The sequence below is a fragment of the Bombus vosnesenskii genome, unplaced genomic scaffold (assembly GCF_011952255.1).
Source record: "Bombus vosnesenskii isolate JDL3184/JDL3185 unplaced genomic scaffold, Bvos_JDL3184-5_v1.1 scf7180000013574, whole genome shotgun sequence".
Classification (NCBI taxonomy): Eukaryota; Metazoa; Arthropoda; class Insecta; order Hymenoptera; family Apidae; genus Bombus; species Bombus vosnesenskii.
The window spans coordinates 30,917-43,231 of record NW_022883130.1 but is presented as its reverse complement, the minus strand read 5'-3'; positions in this window follow the sequence as shown (position 1 = coordinate 43,231).

Here is a 12,315-nt window from a genome sequence, read left to right as displayed (position 1 = left end):
CTTTTCATGAAAAGTATGGTAATGATACTCTTATAATACATTGTATATCTGGCAGTCGGATGTGCCCGTGGCCATCGGAAATGTAAAGACGACGCTTTTAGAAAGTGATAGCGCCATCGCGTTTTAAAAACTTTTACTTTTTCATTTACCATTACGAAGATTGTGATGGAAGAACGTAATGGGGTAAAGGACGACAATTCCTTAGTGAAAAATGCTCAAAGAGATTCTATAGGGATCGATGCTCGTTCCGTTGGGTGGTTCATTCGAATTTTGATTGTGTTACGTCGCGTAACACTTTACATAGCCCAGGCCACACACCGCGGGCAATATGGCAACCAGATGTCTTCGGATACTCACTGCCTACCCTCAATAGCCTCAAGTACCTTCCATGCAACAGTTCCTAGCACGGACACAGTCCGATACCTGGGCATGACCCTGGACAAGAGACTAACGTGGAAGACACACATCTCAGATAAAACGAAGCAACTAAAGGACAAACTAAAAAAACTCTATTGGCTCACGGGCCGACGCTCCAAACTAAACATACAGAATAAAATTACCCTCTACAAGACCGTAATAAAACCTGTCTGGACCTACGGAATCCAACTATGGGGAACAGCAAGTAACTCCAACATCGAAATACTACAACGATTCCAATCGAAAACGCTAAGAGCCTTAATAGACGCACCTTGGTATGTTACCAACGAAACCATCCATCGCGACCTCAAGATACCTACAGTCAAAGAGGAAATAGCAAAATATAGCGACAGATATAGCAAAAGAGTCAAGAAACACCGAAACTCCCTAATCACTGGACTACTCGATACGACGGACCAGATTCGCAGGCTGAAGAGGCACTACCCGCTAGACCTAAACGTTAGATTCATTTAATTATCCAAATTAAGCATATGCACTTACTTATAATACTTATAAATTATACCTATCTATAATAAGTATTAACTTATTGTAAATAAACAGCCATGTCACTGCGCCACGCCAGAAAAATTACTGAAAATTCTCAACGCGAGAATTGATTGTAATTCCAACAAATAAATAAAAAAAAAAAAGCTGTTGCTGTCCCCAAGCGCCAAAATACGTTCTGACTACTATTTTATGTATCTCACAGAAGTATGTCTTCATTCATCATCTCCCATGCCATCCACCAACGTGTTCTTAACATGTTATCTCCTAGTAAAATATTGATGTTGAGTCAGATATCCAACTGAATAATCTTTTCGGTGTCTACTATAAGACATTTAAAACCAAGGCTCGTACACACGTGTGCTTATACGTCAGATGTAATACTTAACACGAAACCTGCTTATATTAATATTAAATTTATGCATAGTAGGATGTTCGACCTTTGTAAAAATGAAATTATAATACATACAGTTTCACCGTGGAAAAGTGAATCTTTCTAGCATGTCCACGCAAATGCAGGGAAGGGGAGGACTGTGCATGCACCAAACAACTTTACGTTCGTAATTTTTCACACAAATGTACAACTGTAGGGAAAAAATTATCTCTGATTTTTCGGATGTTAGGAATCGACAATATCGCATAACGGAATGCTGTGTTCTACGTATTCTATTTTTGTTATGAAAGTGGTACAAACGAAGTCCACTTAAGAATAGTACAACAAAATCGATTGAGGTTAGGTTATCGTGCAGATATCGCGGCTTTTGCATTGGAAATCACGCAACTGCTAGTCTCGTCGTTCCTTGTAAACGAAAGAAATTTATTGTAATCGGTCGGAATTAACATAAAATTCGTCGCATGCGACCATATGGCCTGAATGTTGAGTAAACGAGAGTAGAGCGCGAGCTATGTGATTCTAACCGTTTAGGCGGAAACTAATGATTGTAACCAGAGCCGAGATATATGCCAATATTACTTTGCTCGACAAAGCGTATAAGATGAGGGGAGAATCGCGATAAGGTAGAACAAGAGACAGATATTCTCTACGTAAAGCAAGTCTGTCAACTAGATTGAAATCCTATAGCTATAACTACAGTGAATCCATATTCTGGCGAATTGTCTTTTCACAAATGAAGCTTCTGAAGAACGGAATTGATACAATAACTGCTGTTCATTCATAACTACTGTTGTAAGAATCTGTATATTTGTCTATCTATATCTATATATATCGAACTATATATATTTGTCAGAATGTCATTTTATCAAAAAATCCATCCTCTGTAATCATAGTTTAACGAAGCATAATTACTAGAAGAGGTAGAGCGTTCAGTGGAGATGATTTAATCACAGTTAAGTAGATAAATCTCTATATTAGTCTCTTTAATTAAAATGTCCTACGTTTTATTTGCGTCATGTTTTTTCTTCATCCAATTTAAAATGTTTAAATAACAATAGCCTACACAATATAATTTTATGTAAAAAAATTGATTATACCATGTTTATTATAGATATTTAACATTTTTGTGTACATACAAAATTTAAATTATACCTCGCTTGAGAACAAAAATTCTATTTGTTTTCCTAACATGTACTAATAATTATTGATCAAACTAGAAAAAGCTGGAGGAGATTACTTAGGAAGATTACTTAGCATCTTATATTCCTGGCAAGGCTCGAACGTTCTATCTTCCTTTAGATTTTCCTAAGTTTCCATTTCTCTGACTTGCTATTTTAGTTAGCTTAGTATACGTGCTATACATAGGTATGTATAGTGTCATGATCGCGACAGTCGTGAGTTACCCACGCTTTATCCTCCGTAAACTATTTATAAAAGAAGAACAAATTACATGTTAGAACTTTCATTCAATTTACCAATACAAATAATTTTAAACAAGAAAAAAGACCTAATGCAGTGGTTTCAACTTAAACATATCCAACAGTTATTTACGAATAAATAGTATAAATCTTTTAGCAACATGAAATTCGCGATATTTATTCAAATATTTATATTTACAGTGCGCCATCAGCAAAGAAAACGTGTTTATCGAAACGTGCGCTATCGATTTTATGCTTTTGCCACGCAAACAGGGAAATTGCAACTCAAAATTGAATTCGCACTGCAAAGCGTTGACGTTACGACATCAATTACATACTTCAAAAACACCGAAGGTATCATACGGAATCAGAGAGATTCTATGAGAAGTTAAACGCATAGTCACCCTATTGGGAATAGGATTGCTTTGATTCGAGCTCAAACATAGGGAAAGCTGAAAGAATCTTTTGCGGATCTTCCTTCTTCTCTACGTTGGATTTTATACAAAACGACTTTAACCTTTTCAAGGAAATACGGAAATAAGGATTTTAGATAGAGAGATTTATCTGGAAGGAAATGGATAGAAAACGTAGAACCAGTTCTTGTTGGTTGAAAGATTTTTTCTCTTCGCAGAGATTCAAGCTTTAAAGAACGATCAAATATGTGCGCAGCTGACTTACGCGTGAAGTTATTATTAAAAAAAATTGTTGCATTTAAAAGGATAAATATTAATTTAAATTTAAAAAAATTGTTAGTTCAATTATCATAAGTTTAAAGATATGTAGATATTGTATTTACATATCGAAAATCAGACAGCAATATTAATTAACACACCTAGTCAAACGCACACGTACTTTAAAACCATGCTTTAAAATCGATATTCGCTGAAACAATACATCGCTCTGCGCTTCCAATTTGTTTTCGCACGAAGAATCAGTCCACTCATTGTTACCGTCACCATCTCTACCGTAATCTATATTACTCGAATAAATTCTATATCTTGATTGGAAAATCACATATTTTAACGAACTTCCTTATTTTTTGTTTTTTATGACTTTAATTGGCAATTTCCATAATGTTCTATAACTTGACAATAGACTGATAATATATCAGGATATATATACATACATCATGTTTTTGAGGATTCTGTAGTAAAATAATTATAGGAAAAACAAACTATTTAACAAAAAATGACCACCTTCGAGTAATAAATTATAGAAGGTTACCAATGTAATTTAAAACTTAAAAATAATCTATTACACGTAACAAAGAAAAAGATTTCTTCGCAAACAGTAACTCGAAAATTACTATTTGGGTTAAGAATTCATTTTCAAGGTTCTACAAGCACGAGTATCTTATGGATATGAGATTTTCAGTGTACATTTTAATAATCATATTTCATATTGCATGCTGCGGTCCGAGAAAAATCCGCAGTTACTATTCTGTTAATCCCTGCTGCTTTTAAAGACCATAAGTAGTCGTCCGTAAGGTTTAAAAGGTTTCGAGTAGATTTGTATTACGTATTTTGTCTTCTAATTTTTAAAGAGAGGGTCGTGTTTAATTAATTGAAAATGACGAAACTGTAATGGGACATTATTATCAAATATTAAACGTGGTTCCATTGGGTACTTTTATGGTCTTTGCGAGATATATATGCATTATACGTTGCTATTAGCAACGCGTAGCGATGAACGATGGATCGTTATCTCGTCTCGGTTGTGTACATATCAGTAATGCACAGTACTCGTACTAAATATCTTACAAATTCCATACAGATTTTCAGATTAGTTTCGAATAATACCAACACGACCATGATAGTCACAGTACAGTATTAAATAGTGCCACTATGCATAATACACTCCTAAAATGTTTCTACAAATATATTTGTCCGAATATTTTTGTCAGCTACTATATCCTAACCACGATTTATTAAACAATATATAGATTTAAAAAAGAATATATAACGACATTACTTGTTTAGGATAGATTGGTTTAACTTGTATAGTTTTAATAACTGTGTAAGATCAAACAAGAACTTATCGTTAGTTTGGCGAGATTTGATTACACGAAGCAACATAATTGCTTTGAAACTCAGGACAGAAAACAATGTCAACCGGTAGACGCGTTTGTCTGGTGAACGTGTAACGCGTGAATAATAGATAGCGACAATCACGCGAACGCTAGTTACAGCTGACTTGGCTTACATTGTAGCATTCAAACTAGAGTATACGAGCCGTAAGCGCTATTGAAAGTTGAAAGGCCGACTAGTGAGCTTCACCCTATCTCATTTTTTAATCAGGCGATGGATCGACGAATCGTATTGATTTCGAGAATTATTATAGTTCTGTGACAATTTTAAAGCGTGGTTTGTCTAATCTTGTCTCGTTAGCTACAGACTCTTTGGCGAGCAGCCTGAAGCTTGATCCAGTTTCGAGAAAATGAAAAATTCGTTTCTTCTCTTTGCTTCCCTGTTCCTTCTTTCCTCCTTTTTCCCTTTTTACATCGCTTTGTTTTACATCGCAATTTACATTTATTTGTAAAGTTTGAATCTCCTCGATATTGAAGATGTTGAAGCTGCAAGTATGTATTTCATTTTAATCCATTCGAGACCGAGATTTAATTGTAAGACGATACCTAGGTGTCGGTACGATCTGAATGTTTAGTTAGAATGATTCTGTGTTTTACTCTCTCCAGGGTATCCTTTTCATACTTTGATTTTAAATCGATGACAATCTTAAATAGTATGCCTCATATTTTTAAAATATAAAATTATATACTATGTTATTCTATAATGTATTATGTACAGTCATATATATATATATATATTCTATATATAATTCTATATTGAAAAAAATATGAAATTAACATGATATATACATTACTACATAAGTTATATATAAAATATGTATATTATACCCTTGCCTACTGACTGATATGAATTTCTTTCGGTCTCGAATGCGTTAAAAGAGAGCGCAAAGAAGTCGAAATTACTTATTGTAATTAGTAAAACGACCTGAGAGGCAGACAGATACAAGAAAGAAGGAATATTATATTAGCGGCATTATCATGTTTTTGCTCTCTTTAAGTCTTTCATCGAGACAGACAATCTACAGGTATTAATCGACCAATTTCTCCAAGCTGATAACTTCGAATTGATGTTTATATATAAGAAGTGTTATGTGTTAATCTGTCTAAATGTTTAAGAGGTGTTATAAATTAAATGTTGTTAAACGATACGTAATTGCCTTTTGATCGTAAATTTTACTATCAAGGGGTCTTTTATGTATGCGTAATCATTGTGAATTATAACAATTTATGTGATCGATATTAAAGGTGTTTAAAAGCATGTATTTTTTTCTATATTATTATTCTCCTATATTATTATCCTATATTATTATAGCATTCCTATATTACTATAATATCCAATTACATGTTGATACACAAGGTATACAGATTATTATTTATAACGTTTTGGTTTTCTTAATTGAGTCATTCATTTAGTACAAATGATAAGAAATTAGTAATAATTCACAAAAAAGGGATATTGTAGTAGAAATATTATAAAAAAACATTTTCTGTTTTAGTGTAGAGTTACTCCTTCTTACAGACAGTGTCGTACAAATCTGCACGTCTCTGAGAAAATGTAGGTATCTGAGCCCTTACTTCCTCAACAACTTTTAGATCTGATAGAAAAAAGAAACATACGAAGTAATAAGTAATGCTTACTAATAAATTCAACAAATACAGAGGAAGATGGCTAAATCGATAAATTAACGAGACTAAAAATTAATTACATCATGGATCTCTCGCTTTTAATTTTAAGCTGTAAATTACCGATATCGGTGACTTTTTTTTTTTTTTTTTATTTGTTGAAATTTTTTTTTTTTTTTTTTTTTGATATCGGTGACTGCCATATTCTCTTGAGTTTCCAAATCGTAAAGAATCTTTCCCCAGGGATTGGTCAACCAATCAAACCAACCAATTACTTTAATTAATGCAAGCTGTACTCGAGATTCGCGCATCTTGTGTAAACACACCGGGTCAGACAAAAGTTTTCATTCATCCCAGTAGAACTTTCGTAGTCCTTGAGGACGAGTGTCGCTTCTCGTGCATCTAAAGTTTCGTTCAAATTAGCCGATTTATTTGAACTCGATCGACTGGAAACCTCTTTGTCACTGTGAATTTGTTACTTAATTGATACTCTTATACGCCTTTGTCCTTTAAGCTCTTACATCCATTTTTAATTAGTCAAGTCGTTTGACTTTTCACAAGTATTTTGAAACTATTTTACTAGCGCGAATCTACTTTTTTTACTTGAGATTATCTGCTATTTTTATTGAAATGTATATGTACGTATATACACTTTTGAATTTTAGCCTTCTATTATTCTTATATCCTTTAAACGTCATTTCAAGCTTCAAGCGACTTTAATTCAAATAGCTCGATTTCAAGTTCTAACGTATACTGTAAAGCACACTTGCGAAGTGAAACAGTAAACACGATATGAAAACTCTCTCCCCAGTAAGAAATCGAATATCCAATTTCAATCGTGCTTCATCGATGAAGCATCAATGCTACGTAGAAGCATCGTGGCAGCCGCAATACGGATCCGTTGAACAAAAATTTCCTGGCACGATCGTTTTCGTAACGCTATTAGCCGTTTCAGTATCAGGGATGTTTTAAAAATCCGTATCGGATTGTACCATGAAGCGCAATAGCGCTTCGTTTATTAATTTACGAGAAGTGCCGATCAACTCGATTGCACTGCTCCTTTTTTTTGTCGAAACATACCGTTCAACGCGTTCACGCTTCACTTCATCAGCTATATCAGAAACGTTACACTAAAGAGTCAAAAGGTTGCCAAATATTCGTGCTTTACCTTTTGTTTGTGTGACGTTCTGTAATTGGTTTTCCAATTCAAGAGGTAATTTATACATTAGTTTTTTCTTTATTTGGTTTACGATTATTTGAAAGAAAAGTAATTACGAGAGGAAACTCTGATATGACTAGCGACAAGCTACGTTCGGAACCGAGCGCGTTGTGAATTGACAATCGTAACTAAACATCGCGACACAGTTCACCACACTACGCGTACAGCATGATCACGCTGAGTGGCGTTGAAACGGTTAACGTAACTGCGCGTACGACCGTCGAATGGCAAAGATATTCAAGCTGAGAATCGTTTTCAGATGCTATAGACGACAACTGTACTGACTTTCAAGGAGAAACCATTCGACATGGTCTTATGCTTGTGCCGGGACCTGCGGTTTGCAGTCTCTGCATCTGCTATCATTCGAAGCCGAAGTGGTGCCAGGTGATCTCGTGCAAACCGCCCGTAGTGAGTATATGCTCATTACTTAAACACTTAACACAACCAGAGAGAAACTAAAGCACACCGTTAACGCTTGCACGCTGGTCGTTAAAGCACATGCTACGCGAATACGGTACACAGCGATTCATCTAACTTGCCTTGAATTACTTTTACAAAGAGAAACATGGACAGGAATAATTTTTTGTTACGAGTCGTTTAATTTATTCGTTCGTTAGGACGATTGGTCTGACAAATTCAAAGTCTTGTTCCGTATAAATATTTTTAAACAAGCACGTCATAAGCTTTGTATATTTTTTCTATCGCAACGAAACTGTTCAGAGAAATGTTGAAATTATTAATTACAAAAGAAGACATTTACGTTGTAAAAATGTTAGCGAAAACATTTGTGAAAAAATTACTTTGTTATAAATTCTACAGAAAGAAATATTGAAAATCACGTCCCATTTATTCAGTTGCACGTATGAAAAGTATATTGCATTCGCGCAAAAAAATCCCTTAAGGATACATATTTTATAATAATTGGAGTGTCAAAGTTATTACGCGGATTGGCGTACACGTGCCTTTTAATGAAACTAGGTTATTCATTTGTTATTCGTTCCTAACTTTCAACTTTATGATTTTTGCGGAATAAAATTTTATATTCCGGTTCAGTTTATAAATGATTCATTTTGAATTTAATAAAATTAGAGTTAAAGAACAAATAATCATTTGTACTTTATTAAAATGTTCTTTTAGCGTCTCGTTTTAATATTTCTCTAATAATATTTTCTTAACCGTAAATGGACGTACATTTATAATGAGAATTCAGAAGCAAAAATATTTCATACAAAAATAAATATTCCCCATGTGTAAATAGCTACGTTATTACTTTTATGTGTATCTAACGTCTTTCCATGCAAGGTAACGTATATTTGCTTCTTCGCTTCTGAGTAGTAAAACCTGGCATTCATGCGGCTGAGAGGTAGTTACGCGCCGACAACGAAAAACATAAAATGAATAAAAAGCATGAGCCATCCTATAAAAAAAATAAAGCTGCTTTTATCTTTCATTACATATTCGTCAGAATATTGTTAATAAATATTTAAGTTCAGATTTCAGCTTAAATAAATGCATAGGATTGGACATTTATTTATATATGTATCTGTGAACGCTTTTTGACATAAAATTTTTATAACGACTAAAATGACATATTCCGATATTAAATTAATTTGATGAGAATAAAAACTGAATTTTTTAAACGAGATTTTGTATGAAGTTACATTTATTGGGAAAAATTCATTCTTTTATAATATGATAAAACGAGACTCATAGTCTGTATAAATCATTTCATGGAATATTATGTGTATGTACATGTGTTCTACGCTTTTATTATAAAAATGCTAAATGAACATAACGATCAAATGCATCGACAAATGCATTGAACATATCGATTGTTATTTTGAAAAATTGATTATCTTTTATTTGTTTCGAACTACAAATTGATTGAGACATTCGTGTTTGCTAAATTGCGAATTTAACGCAATGAAGTCGTCTGAATCCCTTGCGAGCATGTAAATATAGCGTCGAATTAACAGGTCAATTACTTGAGGTTGGAACTGAAAGAAAGAGAAAGATGGAGGAGGTCTTGCCTTTGAATGCTGGACACTTCTAAAGCCCACAGTTCGCTGAAATTGCCAGAGAATTCAATTAAATGGCAAATTAAACCATTGAACTGAATCTGTTTCCAATCGTGAGCTTGGAGGTTCTACCCTTTGAATTTTTAAACCAGTCAACCTTCTTTTGTACGTATGGTAACGAATATAATTCATAAACTAATGAAGTGTGTAATTCAATTGAAAGCTCTTTTCACTGAATTCAGTTTAGACTAAGAAAAATGATATAATAACGAAATTATCAATTTACAATTTATAGAGCGTATACTTTATTCGAAAGTGAAGTTTATTACTGCAAATATTAGTTGGCTATTTATAGCCTGTTTGAAAAGGTGATTTAATTTCGATTGATTTTCGATAAGTTTTTGTTGGTTTACTCAGGTTAATTAATCTCCAATAAAATAGAAATACCAATCCGGTAGTAAAATTGCTTTCTTGCTTATAACTTTTTTACTAATTAGCGATGCACGATTCCAGACCAGTAAATATTTTTCCATCGGGAGAAATCTTACAATTAAATCTCGGTCTCGAATGGATTAAAATGAAATACATATTTGCAGCTTCAACATCTTCAATATCGAGGAGATTCAAACTTTACAAATAAAAGCGGCCTGTTCCTCTTTCCACGATAGACTCTCATACCATATCCGCTCTTATCCAGGCTTTTATTTGAAACCAGTAATGCGTTCATTTACAATTTAAATTTACCCGGACCATCCACTGAATCGTCAGCCCTTTATAAATATATAATAAACCCAGAACATGTGCCTGTGCCCCTGGTATCGACACTTGTGATGTTCGTACCGGAACCTTTGTACAATTTCAATTTGTCACGCGTGAATATCGATTCTTCCAAGGGTCCCAGCTTTATGCGGCTAAATCCTTTAGAACGATTAAAATGATACTAATGATATGGTATTTTTTACAAAGATTTAACATATCCATAAAATAGGAAGTTTCGTGCTCTCCTATTTTATATTAATTATAAATTAATAAGTTTTATATGTGTTATTTATAGATCTAATAAATTTTTTATTGGTTTACAGCAGGTGCTCCGGGTATAAACAGACGACAAACGAACAAATAGAAATTCAAACTATTGTCGTTGTTTAACTCGCATGGGACTATAAGCTCGAATTGGACTTAAACGTTACGATCGTCGAGAATAATTACTATATATACCCTGTACGACGGGCAGAGAATCTTAAGTTATTAACGGCAATTCCTTTGTGCATAATTCAGGTTTATTAACAACCTGTAATGGATAATCATCGATGAACTCTTTTTGAATAAAGTTCACATTTATAAAGTAAACACAATAAAATACGACAGGACAATTGTAATCGATAAATAACATTTTATTAGGATATTATAAGAAGCTAAGATATCGAGTTCTAATTGTGAATATCAAGCGCTCGTCGTTCGAGGAGATTACCAATATTTTCTTCCTTAACAATATTAATTACGAAGTTTCGATACCGTTTATGACATTAAGATCTCTTGATAAAGTTGTATCGTTAAAATCTTACTGTTCCTAGGGAAAATATATAGTTAATATATATAGTTAAATATATATAGTTAAAACCGGAATATATATAGTTAAAACTTCCAGAGGAGCATCTCGCAGACAAATTATTGATTATTAGTGTCGATTGACTGTAATCGATATTTGGTGCGTGAAGTTGTATGTTTCGCGAACCTGCGTTGATGCAGGGATTCTGTTGCAAATCATAAACTACGATACGTACTTCTCGCTACGATTCGGTGAATCGACGCCGCGAAGTAGTCGCTCCCCAGTTTCGGTTAAGATAACAGAGGTGGTTAAATGAATATGACACAGTAGAGTAAGTTATATTTCACCGTTTATTCCAACAACTTATAACGAAGGCAGTTACGCTGGTGCGTATGTACGAGATGAGTGAGTGACTGATCTACGGGTGTGTATACCCGGTTAAAAAGATGTTGACCGTTCGAAGGATGTAAAATCAGTACTGTCTTGGGAGACGATGCTGTCTCGGAGAAAAGCTAAGGATGGGTGTGTCTAGCGCACGGGACCATCGGATTTGTTGGTGACGATTTTAGTTAGGAGAGTGAGGGAATAGGCTTCGTTGTTAATTGGTTAAACGAAGGGTCTTAACCGCCCTCGAGAGAAGGTGGTTAGTGGGAGGAAAGTTGCAGCGTACGTGAGAAAAACTAAGTTTCCCTTGTCCAGCCGTGGTAGACAATAGTTTTTAGAAATTCTTCGGAAATAGACGTTTGTTTGGTTTGAAGGACCTTTACTAGGAAATCTATGAGATTTATGGAAGGTGTAATATCGGAATATATTAATAATGGATTGAAAATACAGATATTAGTTAGACAGAGAAACGATGTTTGATTAACAGGAAAACTAAATGCAACGCTCGTATTTACAACAAATAACTTGACAACTATTTGGTAACTCTCTCTCTCTCTCTCTCTCTCACTAGCAACTCTAACACTCGACAACACTCGCAACTCAATTCTAACGACTCTATGCTTCGACGTCTCGATCAACTCTGATTCTCGCAACACGCACACTTTTCGATTCGCCTTGGATAGCGAAACCGTCCTTCTTCTAA